Source organism: Globicephala melas, chromosome 11, assembly GCF_963455315.2.
Source record: "Globicephala melas chromosome 11, mGloMel1.2, whole genome shotgun sequence".
NCBI classification, from domain to species: Eukaryota; Metazoa; Chordata; class Mammalia; order Artiodactyla; family Delphinidae; genus Globicephala; species Globicephala melas.
The window spans coordinates 6,175,349-6,190,392 of record NC_083324.2 but is presented as its reverse complement, the minus strand read 5'-3'; the positions used below and the strand labels follow the sequence as shown (position 1 = coordinate 6,190,392).

General features: G+C 51.9%; 1 protein-coding gene across 3 annotated transcripts in view; it reads left to right on the top strand.

Moving 5' to 3' along the window:
* SLC6A1 (solute carrier family 6 member 1) overlaps positions 1–15,044 on the top strand; it is a 40,362-nt gene that overhangs the window by 6,412 nt on the left and 18,906 nt on the right. Inside the window, exon 1 of one of the 3 annotated variants that reach the window (XM_060307415.1) lies at positions 11,981–12,259. The exons of the other annotated variants lie outside the window; for them this stretch is intronic. The gene's annotated coding sequence lies outside the window, so the exon portion shown is untranslated. Of the gene's footprint in view, positions 1–11,980; positions 12,260–15,044 lie in introns of those variants that run through there. 3 annotated transcript variants of the gene reach the window in all.

Sequence of the window (15,044 nt, the reverse complement as noted above, 5' to 3'; positions counted from 1 at the left end):
TGTTTCCAGAGCTTGAGGTCAAGGACCCACCTATGATTTTTTTTTTTTTTTAAAGTGGGCTTGGGGATGGAGAAGAAGCAGTCTTACTGAAGGACTTTATTTATTTATTTATTTTTTACTGAAGGAATTTAAATGCACTCATTGTACTGCACGTACGCTCCTAACAGGTCGTCTCAGTGCTGTGACACGCAGTCATCAGACTTGTACAAGCCCCGGTGTTGAGCGCTGATGCAGCGCTGAGCCCAGCACTTTACAAGCCATGTCTCAGGATCCTCAGTAGGACCCTGAGCCCAGGGCACTCTTGTGGTTGCCCGGGTCGCCCCCTGACTGACAGGTGCTGGGAGACCCGAGGCCTGGGCTTGCAGACCCCAGGAAGTGGCGGGAGAGCTGCCTCCTATGCGGGCTGCCCGTTAGCCTGGGGGACAGTGGGCCGGCTCCTTCCCTAATCTGGGCGTCGCTTTCTCAGTCTGTAAAGCCAAGGGGTTTGGACCGGACACGTCGATCGGCTGCTCCCTGTGCCCGGCGCCAGCTCTCCAAGCGGTAAAGGGGGGCTGCGTGCCCCACTTCCTCCTCCATTTCCCCATAATAGCGTCCCTGAGACTAATGACTGGGAAACTAAGAGCCCTTTTTCCAAATGGCAGTGAATGCCGCTAATGACAGAGCAGATGCAGCACTGTTAATTATGCCGCGGGTATTAAACCAAAACGCCAGCCCGGGAGGAGTTAAATAGCGCCACTGGGCTGGCCACGGGTGTGCCTAAAAGCAGCGCCATCAGCCTGCGCCAAGGCAGAAACGCCCCCTCCCCAACCCGGGAGCCAGCCAGGAGTCACAAAGCCTCGTTCGCACTGGCCCCTCCCCAGCATGGGGTCCGCAGCGGCTCCTTGGAGCTGAGACATCGGTATCTGCTCTGGGAGATTTTCTTAGAGGCCTCTGGGGGGTCAGAGGCAGATGTGGGCCAACAACTGGACCATATAAAACTTTGAGCACCTACTGTGTGCTGGGCCCTACTGTGGGTCATGGAGGTAAACCAGGAGCAGGAATGCCATGTCTGGTGTCTCTGGTGCCCAGAATAGTTAGGGACGCGTAGCAGGTGCTTAGCTCTTGCTTGTGATTGTCTATGTGCCTCCTTAAGTGGGAGCCAGAGGCCACACAAGTGGGGGCCAGAGCAAAACCAGCCGTGGGCTGAATGGAGCAGAGGGACAGGCAGGGGACTGTCATACTTCCCTAGGCACCACCCTTCCTGCCTTTCCGGGAGTCGGACCTTTTACTTGCTGGTGCCCATGGACCCCTTTGCCCTCCCTGAGCCTCAGTTTGCACACCTGCAAGTTGGGTACAGCGAGGGCTGTGATGGCAACTCCTCAGGAGAGAACGTGGTCACCAAAGGCAGCTTCTGGTTCTTCTTGTGGATGTAAAATGTCACTCAAACCTTCAATCCTCTTCAGTAACTCTGGTTCCCTGCCTCCTGCTTCCTGGACCTTGAAATCTGTTTCTCAGGTTTTTCTAGGCCAGAGAAAGTCACAGAAGCCACCCATTTCAGACACCTCTGTTACAGATGGGTAAACTGAGGCCTAGAGAGGAGGGGGGTCTAAGGCCTGCAGGTGCTGGGACCCAGAGCTCCTAACCCCTAACCCCGTGCTCTTTCCCCTGCCCCAAGCCAGCCCGGCTCTGCTGCTGAGAAATCATTAAATAGAGTTGTTGGAAGGACTCTGGTTGCCATGGCAATGGAGCCTGTGTCCTCAGGAGATAATGGCGTTGCACAAGGCAGAGTGATGTGTGTTGAATGCTGATTCAGGAGCTGCTAGAGCGAGCGAGTGAGTGGAGGGGACTGTGTCTAGGGCTTGAGCTTCCCCAAGAAAGAGGCTGGTAGTGAGGGCAGCTGCGGGGAAACTTGCTTTGTCTGGAAGCATCCTTGCTACAACCTCGCAGAAAGGGATAATTTCCTTCACTTCATAGAGGTGCACAGTGAGGTGCAGAGGGGGCAAGTGACTTCACCCAGGTCACATACCTGGGCAAGAGATAGAGCTGGCGTTCAAACCTCCAGTGGCTTCAGGGAGTCTAGGCTACAGAGGGCCCGTAAGGGGGCACAGCGAGAGGGAGGGCAGTTGGGGACACAGTGTACTCGGAGCACGTGGACCTCTCGAAAGACTGTTGCGAAGAGTCTCAAACATGAAGATTCTGGTGGGCCAGGAGCAACAATTCCAGCCCAAGAGGAATGGGAAACAGTAAGTCCAAAGTCGAAGCCCGCCCTCCCGTATCCTAGCTGTGTGACCCAGGGCAAGTCACTTCACCTCTCTGAGCCTCAGTGTCCGCATCTGTAAAATGGGTAATAAAAGACCTACTTCTTATGATTGTTATGAGACCAAATAAGGTAAGGTAGGAAGAGCATCAAGCCCCACTGCTGAGCACAAACAGTCACTGTTATTAACCAAAGAGAAGAGGCTTGGAGAAGGGTCTGCTCCCAACCGTGTATCAGCTTGTAAGGTGTGGTGTTGGAAGAGTGAAATTGGCTAAAACAAGTGCAAGAGCAATAAATAACAGGGATCTTCATTCCAGGCTAGTGAATATCAGCAGAACAAATGAACAGTCCCCATCACCAAAAATATAAATAAATATTTTGTCTTTGTAAGGCATGATTGGTGTACCTCACTTTAAATGTGCTGTCCCTAGAAGCCTATTTGCAAACCACATCCGGGGAAACCGTGTTTGCTCTATGCCGGCTATCCACAGGACCCTGCGCTGCAGCCCCGTGGAAAATAAATACTCTCACCCACACTCTTCATTTCTCTATCCCGAACTGCTGGTGCAATATATTCACTTCTCTAGTTGGGGGTTGGGGATCATGGGGTTAACACCCCAAGAAACCCCAAAGTATATCATTTGCATGCTGGCAAAGATGGGATGCAAGCTGGCAGACAACCCCACTCCATTTTGGAAGCAGAAAGAGGGTGCTGGACTCAGGCGTTTTGGGCTATTTCAAAAGCAGTGGTGAGAGCTGGGATCCTGCTTACTTAGAGGCAAGCAACCATTTTGTTTGTTACCACAAACCTGTCTGAGCAGATCCACCCCCAGAGTAGAAACCTGTTCCTGGGTTCCTGGAGAGGGAGCGTCGTTTGTTCGCTGCTGCTCCTGAGGCTGGATGGCAGGGTGCATGGAAAGCAGTGAGGCCAAGCGCCCAGGTTCTGACCCCTCCATCGTCGGCAGGCGGGAGAGAGTCAGGGAGATTCATTCTGTGGACAAATGAAGACGGTTGACATTTAACGGGATTTGAGCAAACGTGCTAATTACAGGGATAGGTACCCATGAACACTTCAGGAACCGTGTTTAATGAGCAGTTTGAGAATTTGATGTGATTGGCGTCTGCCAGTGGCTCAACCATTCCCTTTTATCGGTTGCATGTGCATTAAGATAAGTGTGGGGCTTCCCTGGTGGCGCAGTGGTTGAGAGTCCGCCTGCCGATGCAGGAGACACGGGTTCGTGCCCCGGTCCGGGAAGATCCCACATGCCGCAGGGCGGCTGGGCCCATGAGCCATGGCCGCTGAGCCTGCGCGGCCGGAGCCTGTGCTCCGCAACGGGAGAGGCCACAACAGTGAGAGGCCCGCATAACGCCAAAAAAAAAAAAAAGATAAGTGTGGCATTCTGCCCAGGACTTTTTTCCCATAACTATCTTAAAAAGTAATAATACTAGCCCTAATCAGGTGATTTATTATAATCTCTGCCAGGTAACAAGCAAGTACTATGTACCAGGCTCTGTATGAACCACTTTACACTGTCTCCCATGTAATTGTCACAGTGGCCATGAACATAGATATCATCACCTCTGTCTTAGAGAGGTTTTGTAGTCACGCAGCATCCGAACTGAGACTCAAAACCAGGTTTTCTTGACCTCAAGGCCAGTGCCGTGAACCACTGCCCTATTCCGTCTTGTCTCGTGACAAATAAACCTCTGAGTACCCTTGACTTCTCAAGTGGAAGTTACTCATGCATTTCTTCATTGTTCGTGGGACTTAAGGACGTTTACTTAATAAAAATCTCACTTTCCCAAATGGATAGGTGCTTCTCACTACATGGGCTTTTTCGCTTGACAAAGAAGGGGGGATTCATGCTATAAAGATTCCTTTAGAAAGCTTGGTGAACGAATCAGGAACAGATGTGTTGGCTAAAGTGAGCATTCGCTTGAGTCTTTTAAAAACAAAATTAGCTTTCTCTTGTGGGAAATGTTTGAGACCCAGGAATCTGACCCTTACTCGACTCTGAAAATACACTCCCTCCTCATTCTTGCAAAATATTCTGAAGCAATGTCTCTCAACATTTTTTTAAATCTAACTGAGCTGTATTATAAGAACAATAGGATTTGTTGTTTCCCAAATATAAACTCATATTGCTGACCTCGCTTTTTTAACCAACCCCCGAATTTTGCATATTTCCTAGGGAAGGGGCAGCAGTAACCCCTTCTTGTACCACTTTGAGAAAAGAGCTCTCTGGAGTGACTAGACTGCTCCTATATATTAGGATTGCGAACTCAAAGGCCATGGAGGGCCATGCAGGTCAAAGAAATGAGTAAAGAGGTCAGGAACAAGGTGACGGTCATGGTGGGACTTGTAGTAAACTGGAAAACACATACCTACTCCCCGTCCCCAAAGCACACAACCAAACGCGTGTGGGACCCATTCGGCCCGCAGGCCATCGGTGTGACATCCCTGGTGGTCCTTATTGTGACTTGGTGTGATCTCAGTCCAGACAGTTTGTCTTTGGGGCTTTGGTGTGTGCATCTCCAGAAGGGGGCTGATAAAGGCTGCGGAGCCGTCGAGAGGAGAAAGTGGAGTCCCAGGTGTGGACACTTGGTAAGGAACCGTGGAGCTGCCCAGGGCCACCGTCACCAAAGTACCGTTCCGTGACACGGACTCAGCTCTCCATTCCAGGTGCGCGTCTGCCCATGACTTGTTACGGATCACCATTTAGTTCAGCCAGTCCCTGCGGTATTATGTTTTTCTTTTTCCCAAATCTGAGTTCTTAAAGGGCCTTAATCCTAATGCCCTTCAGAGTCCTTGAAGAACATCTTGAACAGGAGAGAATGGTTATTTAACCCCCTGGTTTTCTTACAAGTGTGTCTTAAAAGGCAAAGAGCAATGTGAAAGAATGCTGGGTGGGCATCCTGTCCCTCTTATTTCCTGATCTGAATTAATCCTTTCTGGCTGGTGGAGCAGGGTCTTTTCAGAGGCGTCCCCTGGAGCAGAATTCTCCAGAATTCCCCACACCAGGCAGAGGAAGGGAGGAAGAGAGACTCCCTCGCAGACTGCGGGGGCATGGAAGCCGGCAGCCTTGGCTCTTCCACTGCGGGTCCCCTTGTACCCCTGGGTGGTTCTCAGGGGTGCTGGAGCCTGCCCTGGCACAGCCAGTTAGGAAGGCTGGAGGGAGCTGGGGGGAGGGGAGGCCCAGCGGCCTGCTTCCAATCACAGCTCTTCAACCACTTGCGACCTTGGGCTCTGCCGGGGGTTTCTGAAACATAGGCTCCCTCTGTCCTTGGGGTCTTGGGCAGGTTCTGTGCGATCACAGAGCAGAGCCTGGTGCAGCACAGAGGAAATCAACAGCACACCTGCGTCTCCTTCCTTCTCTCCTTCGTCCCTCCCTCCCTTCCTTCCGTCTTTTCTTCCTTTTTCTCTTTCCTTCCCTCTACCTCCTGCCCCTTCTCCCCGTTACTCTGCTGCTCCCCTCCAGTCTCCCTCTCTCCTGTCTCTCATTTTTGACATCCAGGGCATTCCTTACAGGAATGAGCCTGTGAGGTTTGCTGAGTATGCGCATCTCTTTCTGATCCTGTGACCTCGTGGTGGACCCTGACCAGGCTTTGGTGGGAACATGGACACCACAGGAATCAGTAGACGCCCCCAGTCAGGACTATCACTTGCTTTCCGGAGAGACCTTTGTTAAAGCTTACCAGCACACCACTGCTTTGGAGACAGGTGCCAGCCACCTCCTCCGAAGCAGACATTTCTCGAGGACTTGTAATAACAACGTCCCCTGCCACCAGGGTGGGACTCGGGATGTGCGTCTGGCACTGTGTGAGCTGCTGTGGGGGAAGCAGAGCAAGTTGAAGACCCAGGTCCCATTGGTACAGAGGGGACAGGGGAGCTGGGGCGGTAGGACAGAAGAATTAGTTACGCATCAGGATAGGAGCCAAGTTGTGTAGAGTGACTGGGCCTTCCCCATGGCCCCCACCCCCGCCCACAGTCCCAGCTCAGGCACTGTCCTTCCATCCCTGACCTCCCCACATACACAGCTGACGGGTTCTTGCCAAATCACCATCAGATCAGATCTCTCCACCTTCAAAGGCTCCAAGGTCCCCAAGCTCCCGCCTTCCCAGTACTCAGTGTGGGGAGGGGCAATTAAAAGCATGGGCTTCGGAGTTGAGCTGTTATCTCCAGATCTGGGACCGCGGGCAAGTTGCTGTCCTCCTTTGAGCCTCAGTCTCCGTATCTGTGAAAATTAAATGCGAGCATCTATGAGATGCACTGAACAGAGTAAGCACTGAATAAACCTTTGGCATGATCACTGTTCTTATTGCAGGACACAGGGCACCCCCTTTCCTGCATTCAGAGCCCTTTACTGCTACTGCCACCTCCCCAGCCAAGCTCCCTAAATGACCCCAGATTCTGTCCAACCAAGCCAGGCCCTTCACTGTCTCTAAAAACATTATGCTTTTCCCCCGTCCTCTCTGCCTGAGACGGACCAGAAGCAGTTAGGCTTGTGGTTGGAGCAAGGATTCTAGTCCTGCTTCTGTAGCTGTGATTATAAAAGGAATGTCCCCATTTCTGTCCCCTTTCCACTAGCCCAAATGCCATCATCTCCCAGTTTCTTGCCTGAACCCAGGCCCCCTCTATCTGGGCCATGGAAGAACTTACCGCATGGATGTTGGTTATCCACGCGGCCCGTCACCCAGCTGTCCCCAGCGCTCAGTGGCGGCAGACTCAGACGATCCCTCTGCACCCAGCGTGGGACCTGGCTCCCTGGAGGTGCGAGGTTGATGCAGGTCGGATTGGATTGAAAATTACCTCGACAAAGCGAGGTGCTCGGTCGGGCATTGTGGACAATTAGCGGCCAAACAGATGTTAGCAAACCGCTGATTGTGTGAGCGAGGCAGGGGGGCTGAGATGAGAATGAGGATGGGAGTCAGGACGATGCTGCCGGCTAGAGTCTGACTCCTCTTCTCTCACACAGAAGGGAACCCAGGCACAGAGAGGGAAAGGGCCTGGCTCAAGGTCACACAGCTGGTAGTGTGTCGAGTGAGGATTCAGACCGGGGTCTGCAGACTCCAGAGTCTGAAGCTAACTGTGCTTCCTCCTCTGCTGGGCCCTAGAAAGGCCCTCTCCCTGCTGCAAGCACAGGCCGTGTCTGCAGGTGGAGGAGAGCTGGGGACTCCCAGAGGGGATCGCCACCCCTGGGGCTGGCTGTCTCCTTGGGGGACTCTCGTTAGGGCCCCAGCCCCAGGGGCCTGGTGAGAGCTGCTCAGCCTGGATCCCACGTGACCTCTTGTCGGCTCCCAGGACCCCTGCAGGGTTTGCCCAGTATGACGATGGGGACAAGTTAGCCTTTCATGAAGCCAGACCTCAGAGGATGAGCGTCAGCAGCCCCTTTTGGGTTTCCTATAAAGAGCAGCAGGCCTTGTCCTTGGGGGTTTGCCCTGGAAGGAATTACCGTTCTCCCACACCCTAAAGGTGGGGCTCAGGGGTTCCGCAGGCACCCTGCTAGAGACACTGGTTGAGTGTGGACACAGGAGCCCAGCTGCCTGGGTTCCAGTCCTGGCCCCCCATGTTCCTAGCTGGGAGACCTTTGGCAATTCCCTTTCCCTCCCTCTGCCTTGGTTTACCCATCAGTAAAATGGGGGAGAGGGGTGAGAACGGCCGTTTACTATCCATAAAGCATTTAGAGCAGGCCCTGGCATTGTCAGCTAAGCACTCAGCTGACTTCTTTCTCGTACTGTGAGCTCTCCTATCTCTTTCCTTTTTGTTAATGAAAAGTTGGGGATGTTTTCCTGTGTGCAGCCGCAGAGAAAAGAGCAGCATGACTTATTTCACCTTTGAATGAGTCTAGGAAGCCTCCAGCTGATATAAACCTGATTTTTTTCTCACTCTGGTTGTTGGTGTGGGGTGGTGCCCTCTAACCTTCTCGTACCTTCTGGTTTAGGGGGCACCCTAGAGAACCAGACTTCCAGGCTCTCCAAGGCTGCAGGCCGAGGGGAAGGGCTTGCACCTCGGTTTCATCGTCTGTCGAGGGCTGTGGGACCAGGCAAACCCCTTTCCATGCTGTCACCTCTCTTCCTCCCCAGAACCCAGCAGGCAGACGCTTCAGAGAGTTTCACCCAGGCCAGTGTCTGGGAGGCAGGTGGTAGGTGAGCAGAGGGCCTGGGCTAAATTCCTGTGTGACCTTGGGCAGGTTATTTGACCTCTCTGAGCCCCAGTACCATTATCTGCAAAATGGGACGAATAATCATTTTAGCTTCACTGTATTTAGCATTTGCTGGGCCAGGCCAAGGGCTAGAAAATCTAAATCTAGCCCTGGGCCTGTGTAAAGTGGTGACCATTGGCCGCATTTCCTGTTAGAACAGACAGTTTGGGAAAATATGTAACTTACATGAAAGTCACGCTGGGATGTTGTAGAGAAGAGGCATTCAACACTTAATACTGGGAAATGCGCCTGGGGCTGCAGATTACCTCTCAGGTTTGTTGAACCAGCGGAGGGCTTTGCACCTAGATGTGAAGCTTCTTTCCTTCGTGTCTTAAGTAAGAGTGTGCAGGGGGCTGAGATTTGGGGTGGTGGGGGTCTGTAAGGGTCATATGACTCATGTGCTATGTGACCCTGGACCAGCCACCAGCCCTTTCTGGGCCTTTTTTTCCATCTGTAGTCTGCTGCTATAGGCCAGGTGTACCCGTGTGGCATGGAACAGACTTGAACCAGGAAGGAGGCTGCCTTGGTCCTGGCCCCAAGCCCCACTGGTCCAAGGATGAGAGCCTAACGCCTGGACCTGCAGCCATCCATTTAGCCTGCAGCTTGCACCCTGGCAAAGACTGACTCCTCACCGCCAGACTGGGGTCAGGCCTCTGAGGCCTAAGCCCTGAGGCCTTGGAGATCCTCTCGAGCTGCCCCTTCTCCATCAGAGCACCTTCTCCAGGGAGCCGTCACTGACCTCCAGGGCAGTCCGTGGCAAGGGCTGCCCATAGCACCAGCCCTCCACCTGCACAGTCTACCCTCCCTCTACGCTTCCGCACTGGATCATCAGCTATTAATTGGTCCTCACATTTGTATGGCGTTTTTCGATTACAAAGCACTTCCGTGGCCATTCATCTCTTTGAATGGCAATCTAAGCTGCTATTTATTGAGTGCTTCCTGTGTGCCAGGCCCTCTGCTTTCCCTGGTCTCATTCCATGCATTATCTCACTTCAGAGTTTCACAACAATCCTATGAAGTGTAAGGGTCCATATTTGCAGACAAGGAAACTGAGGCTCGAGCAAGCTAAATATCTAGCCCCTGGTCACGCAGGGATTTGAATCAAGCTCCATGAAATAATCAGGGTCACCCATAACCTACCGCCTCTGAAGCTGCCGTGTGCACCTGAATCCCTGGGACCTTGTTAAAGTGCAGCTTCTGATCCTGTGGGTCTGGAGTGGGGCCTAGGACTCTGCATTTCTGACAGGCTGCCAGTGATGCTGATGCTGCCCACGGAGAGCCACACGTTGAGTAGCAAGGCTCTGGATCGCTGAGCCATGTGAGACTCCTTTACAGTAGCCTCAGGCTGGCAAGCCTTAGTTTCCCCATCTGTCAGATGGGTGAAATAGCCCTGGCCTCTAGAGCTGGGAGGAGGACTGGATGACGTAGCACCTGTGAAGTGCCTGGCACACAACAGGCGCTCAATAAATGCTGGCTCTTCTCCCTTGGTAGGGGCTGGCGTGGGTCTGGGTGCACAACAGACGCTCAATAAAGCCTTGTCCAATCAACTGAGCCTAGCGTTGCTCCCTAAAGGAGAGAATAAACTGTATTGTTTCCCCTTGGCATGCTGCCAAACCCAATATTAATTTTTTTCTTGAACCGCAGAGTTTCAAAAAGAAAGAGAAGGGAGTAGAGTGATTGCAGTCTGAAGCAAGGCTCTGTAATTTCTGTAATTACAGAACAGGAGCAAAACAAAGCAGGAGTGCGCACAGCGTCATGGGAGGGAGCGGCCCCCTCCCGGCCTGCTGCCCCCCCTCCCCGCCTCTGGCTCTTCCCGGTGCCCCACTCGCTCCCAGTGGGTTCTGGGCCCAGCCCTGGCCCTAGACAGTGACAGCCTGAGACTAGGCCTTGGCCTTTCTGCCTCTGCCCAGGTCCCTACCCCACGCAGCCACCCATCCCGCTGGTGCAGTAGGACAGAGGGGGATTGTCCAAGGCAGCTGCCACATGCTCCCCTCCCCCAGCCTGCCATCTGGCCTAGGGCTGGGCTGCTGACAGCCAATCCTCCAGCAAGGTTTGCGGGGCCCCACCTCCAAAATAGATCCCCGTCCACTCCTCACCATCTCTGGCCTGGCTGCCACTGTTCAGGTCACCATCATCCCTCGCGTGGACTCTCAGCTCCTAAGGAGCCTCCCTGCTTCCACCCTTGCTCTTGGGCAGCCTCTTCTGGGCAGCCAGGGTGAGACTCATAAATGTAAGTCAGGCCACCACCACCACTTAAACCCTCCACTTTCTCCGTTCCCCTTTAGAATAAAATCTGAGCTCCTTGCCGTGGTCTCTGAGACTTTGCATGATCTAGCCCCTGCCTGCCTCTAACTAGATCTGTCCCCTCCTGCCCTGGGACTCCCACGACCCTGGCCTCCATGCCATCTCGCAAACATGCCAAACGTATTCCTGCCTCAGGGCCTTTGCACTTGCTGTTCCCTCTCGTTAAAATGCTGTATTCTAGAGCATCACATTTCTGGCTCCTAATTCAAACTGAAAAAAAATTTTGTTCAGGCCAAATAAAGCAAGCCCAAGGGCCAATTTTGACCCGTGTTGCCACTCCTGATCTAGAGCTTCCAAACTCCACATGTTTTCTTTTCCTTACAAAGCATTTCCTCATTCAGGGATTGGCAGACATACTCTTCCTGTTTGCTTTGGCCCCATTTTTATCGATGGTGCTCATTGAGGAAGGATGGGGCATCATGGGAACATCTTTAGCATCTTCCTGTCTCGAATCTCTTTCTCTAACTCCATCCTCCCCAGAGCCTCCCTGAGTGAGTCTTCTTCTATAATATGAACTTGACCACATTGTCACCCCTGTCCCATCCCTGCAGTTGGTCCCTAAGTTCCCTAGCCTGGCTTTTGAGTCACTTCACAAACTAAACTTCCTAGCTTCAAACCTCCCTACCTTTGTTCATGTGTTTCCCTCTACTTGGGATGCCCTTTCCCTCTTTTTGAGCCTATGAACACCTATGCAACCTTCAAAACCCAGCTCAAACGTCCCTTCATCTGGAATACCTTCTCTGGCTGAATTAAATCATTCCTTCTAGGCCTGTCTGGTTCATACAGTCTTGTAGCACTTATCACAGAGTATTATGAATAACTGTAGCAGAGCTATTTCTCTTTAAAGGCTGTGACCTTGTCAAGGTCAGGAACCTTGTCTTATTAATCCTTGCCACCTAACCATCCAGCCCAGCTCCGTGCACACATTAGGCTCTCAGTATGTAGTTACAAAATAGGATCTTTCTGCCGGCACCTGTTAGATCACTGGTTCAAACTCTGGTGACCAGTGTGTAGTTCAGAATGCAAAACGCTTGGAACAACTGTCCCATCGCCAATTCAGCTCTTGGAACGAGCTCAGTAAATGCTTGTTGAATGAATGAAGGTGTGAAGGTGAGTGAATACAGAGGACTTGTCGCTTGTGGTCTCACATTAACTGTACCATTTAGAACGTTGCTTTGGTGGAGTTCAGTGAATGTTGGCACGTGAACGACTGGATTCTTGGTCTGCAGAATATTGCCACCTGACGAGGAAGAACGGGGAGACTCTGGAAGAAGTCCTTGGAAACATGCTTCAAATCTTGAGGTGGTGAGGCCTCTCCTTCCACCAGCTCCGCCAGCAGATAAAAGAGGAAGAGGAAAGAGAGGTGGGGCCTCCCTGCCACCGACCCGCAGAGCCATCCTCTGACCCCGAGCGGCGCCGGCACTGCAGAGCACAGGTGCCAGTTTCAGGAAAGAGAGAGTAACACTGGTGAAAAGGTTGCTTCTGCTTCAGAGATCATTAATTTTCTAGAAAGACAGTGGGTTCCCTTGCCATGAACATGCATGTGCCTGTGCTTTCTGTGTGCCGTTCTTCATGGGGGAGGGGGCGACAGGTGAACCAGCCAGGTCAGGAACTAAAGTTACCTGAGCAGTGTGTGAATGAGGCCGCTTCCTGGAGCCGCTCTGGGTTAGCACCGGGTCCCAGGCTTTTTCACTAATGGGGGCCTTTTATCATTTTCCTCCCATCGCTGAGATGTTTTGGAATTTCTTTTCTTACCAGATTTTATTTACTACAGAACAATACTTTTTCTTATTAACCAAACACACAAAGCTACCACTGCTGGCTTCTGACTGGCCCAAGGTGATCAGCTAGACCGCTCTGAGCTGGTATAAAGACAGCCCAAAGCAAAGGGCTTGACATTTTTATTAGCTAGTATTCCCCATGATGACTAAAAGATTGATTTATATCTGGCTTCTGAAAATGCTGAAAGTCGCTCCAGGGCCTGAATAATAAGCCCTCAATAAATGTTAGCTGCTATTCTTATTACAGTTATGGTTGTTACATCATCATCATCTCTGTGGCCTTCTGGGAAGCTGAGAACACGAGATTAAGAGCCACGATCCGTACACAGATGGCAGCAATCACAACGATGATAACGGCTGAAACTCCCTGCACCCTCGCTATGAGCCGGGTGTTCTTTCCCATGCTTTACAGGCATGTCTCATTTAACCTTCCCACAAGCCTTGGAGGGAGGCATTATTTTCCCCCCATTTTACAGATGAGGATCAAAGAGGTGACGTAATTCGCCCAACATAAGCGTCGGAGGGAGCGAAGTTCTGTCTGATTTAGGCCTGGGCTGGTCCTTGCAGGAAGGGCCTTCTCAGTCTGATTCCTCAAAGAAGCATCATTTATACTGATTCCTGGCTTTACATTCTTGATCCTGGAAAACTGCACGTATGCTTATACGGCTCTTCATGGGGAAGTTGCAGACATTTGGCTGAATCTGTATACGTGCCCTAGTTCTGGAAATTGCACATATGTCTTCCTCGTTGTGAGTTCTCTGGAGCAGCCGCCCTCTTTGATCTCTCCGGAGGGCTTCAGTATACTCATGGAGAAGACGATGGAATAAACTTCCTGGTGACCCGGAGCTCTCCTCCTTCAGCCTTGAACGGTTCCCGCAAAGGATATACACACCCCGTTCCACCTGGTTCAACACGCCCTGCCATCTTTCTACCTCTCTCTCTGGCGTCAGATGACCCTGTGGCCCAGGGCACACACCAGTTTCCAAAGCCCAGTAGATTTTAGAGTTTGGTTTGATTTGAGTCTCCCTGAGAATCAACAAGTAAACCCAGAATGAAGCCCAGAAGTTGCTGTTCCTCCAGGACACAGGGGTGTGTGCAGAGATTCAGGATTGTAGCAGGAACCCCGGACCCAACCTGCAAAAATGGGGAATTTGTTTTACAACCATGGGGATGCTTTGCAAACTCCGAGAGCAGGAACGTAGCCAGTCTTAAGAAAGCCTGGAACCGCAGAGTAGAATGCCTGGAAGACCCTCTCTTTGTCGTTTGATCTCTGATTTCCTCCCTCCTCAGCACACCAACTCTCTCTGCTGCTCTGAGGACAAGGTGGGCAAAAGATGGCCGCCTTAGAGTTCCCAAGTTGCTGGAGAGACTGCCTTCTTTCTCGGCCCCGCGCCGGGTTCCCAGGGAAGGAGGCTCCATTGACTTGCCGGGGTCAGGTGACCAGCCCTGCTGCAAAGTGGTTGGATCATTTTGAACAAATATGGAGGCTAGTACCTGTAAGTTTAAATTGTGGAGACAGTTAAGGGCATCATTGTCTTAACAGTTAATGGTTGACCCTTCCTCCCCCAAAAGAGGGGCTGCTTTAGCCTCTCCCCACTTTCCTGAGGCTGCTCTGTCCCCAAGATTCCCTGGTGGACATAGAATCGGCTGCCTCCTGCCATTCCTGATGTTAGGAAGCAGTCACCCCACCCGAGTCTGGAGTTCCCTCTGATGTTCCCCTGCTCAGGCCAGGATTTAGATGGGCATCTGAGACCATCCTTGAGAACAAGAAGCAGGGTTGGCGGTAAAGTTTGGATTATCCGAAGGTGGTCTGGTTCTCTGTGAACTCTAGGAAGAGACAGTGGAGTTTGGTAACGGGGACTGCATGTGGTGGGGGGATGAGTGCACAGCAAACAGGGTGCCCCCAGGTGGGGCAGAGCTGAGGGGAGGGGCTGCTGGGACAGGGCCAGGCCCACACCACACGTTGCTTTGGCTCAGCTCCTACAACTGAGAGCCCACTGGCCAGTGCTCACGTGCTCCGTTTGCTCTGAGGGTTCCATAAGTTTATTCTGGTATTTTAATTTTTTTAAAAAATGTGGAACATTATAGAAATCCAGAAAAGCACAAGGAAGAAAATACAACTCACTTAGAAACTACTCACTGTGAATGTCTTAGGGTATATCCTTCTGGTGTTTTAGGTTTTGATTTTTTTTTTAATGAACAGTTTTGGGGGGATGGGGCAAAAATGGGGTCACACTAAATGAACTGTTTTGAAACCTACGTTCTTCACTCTCTCCCATATTCGTACATGGTCTTTGGCAACACTTCTGCAAGTTTGGATGGAGGATGGAGAAAAATATCTGCTGCATTCATTGGCTCCCCACGGGGCCCTGCGGAGCTGCAGCCCCTCTCTTGATTTCTCTTTTCCTTCTGGTAAAATTATGGAACGTCTTCCTCACATCACCCTCATGCCCACCCCCACTACTGTCCCGAGGGCAGCAAGCCCACTCCTGCACGTTCCCAGCGTCGGCGACTGGCATC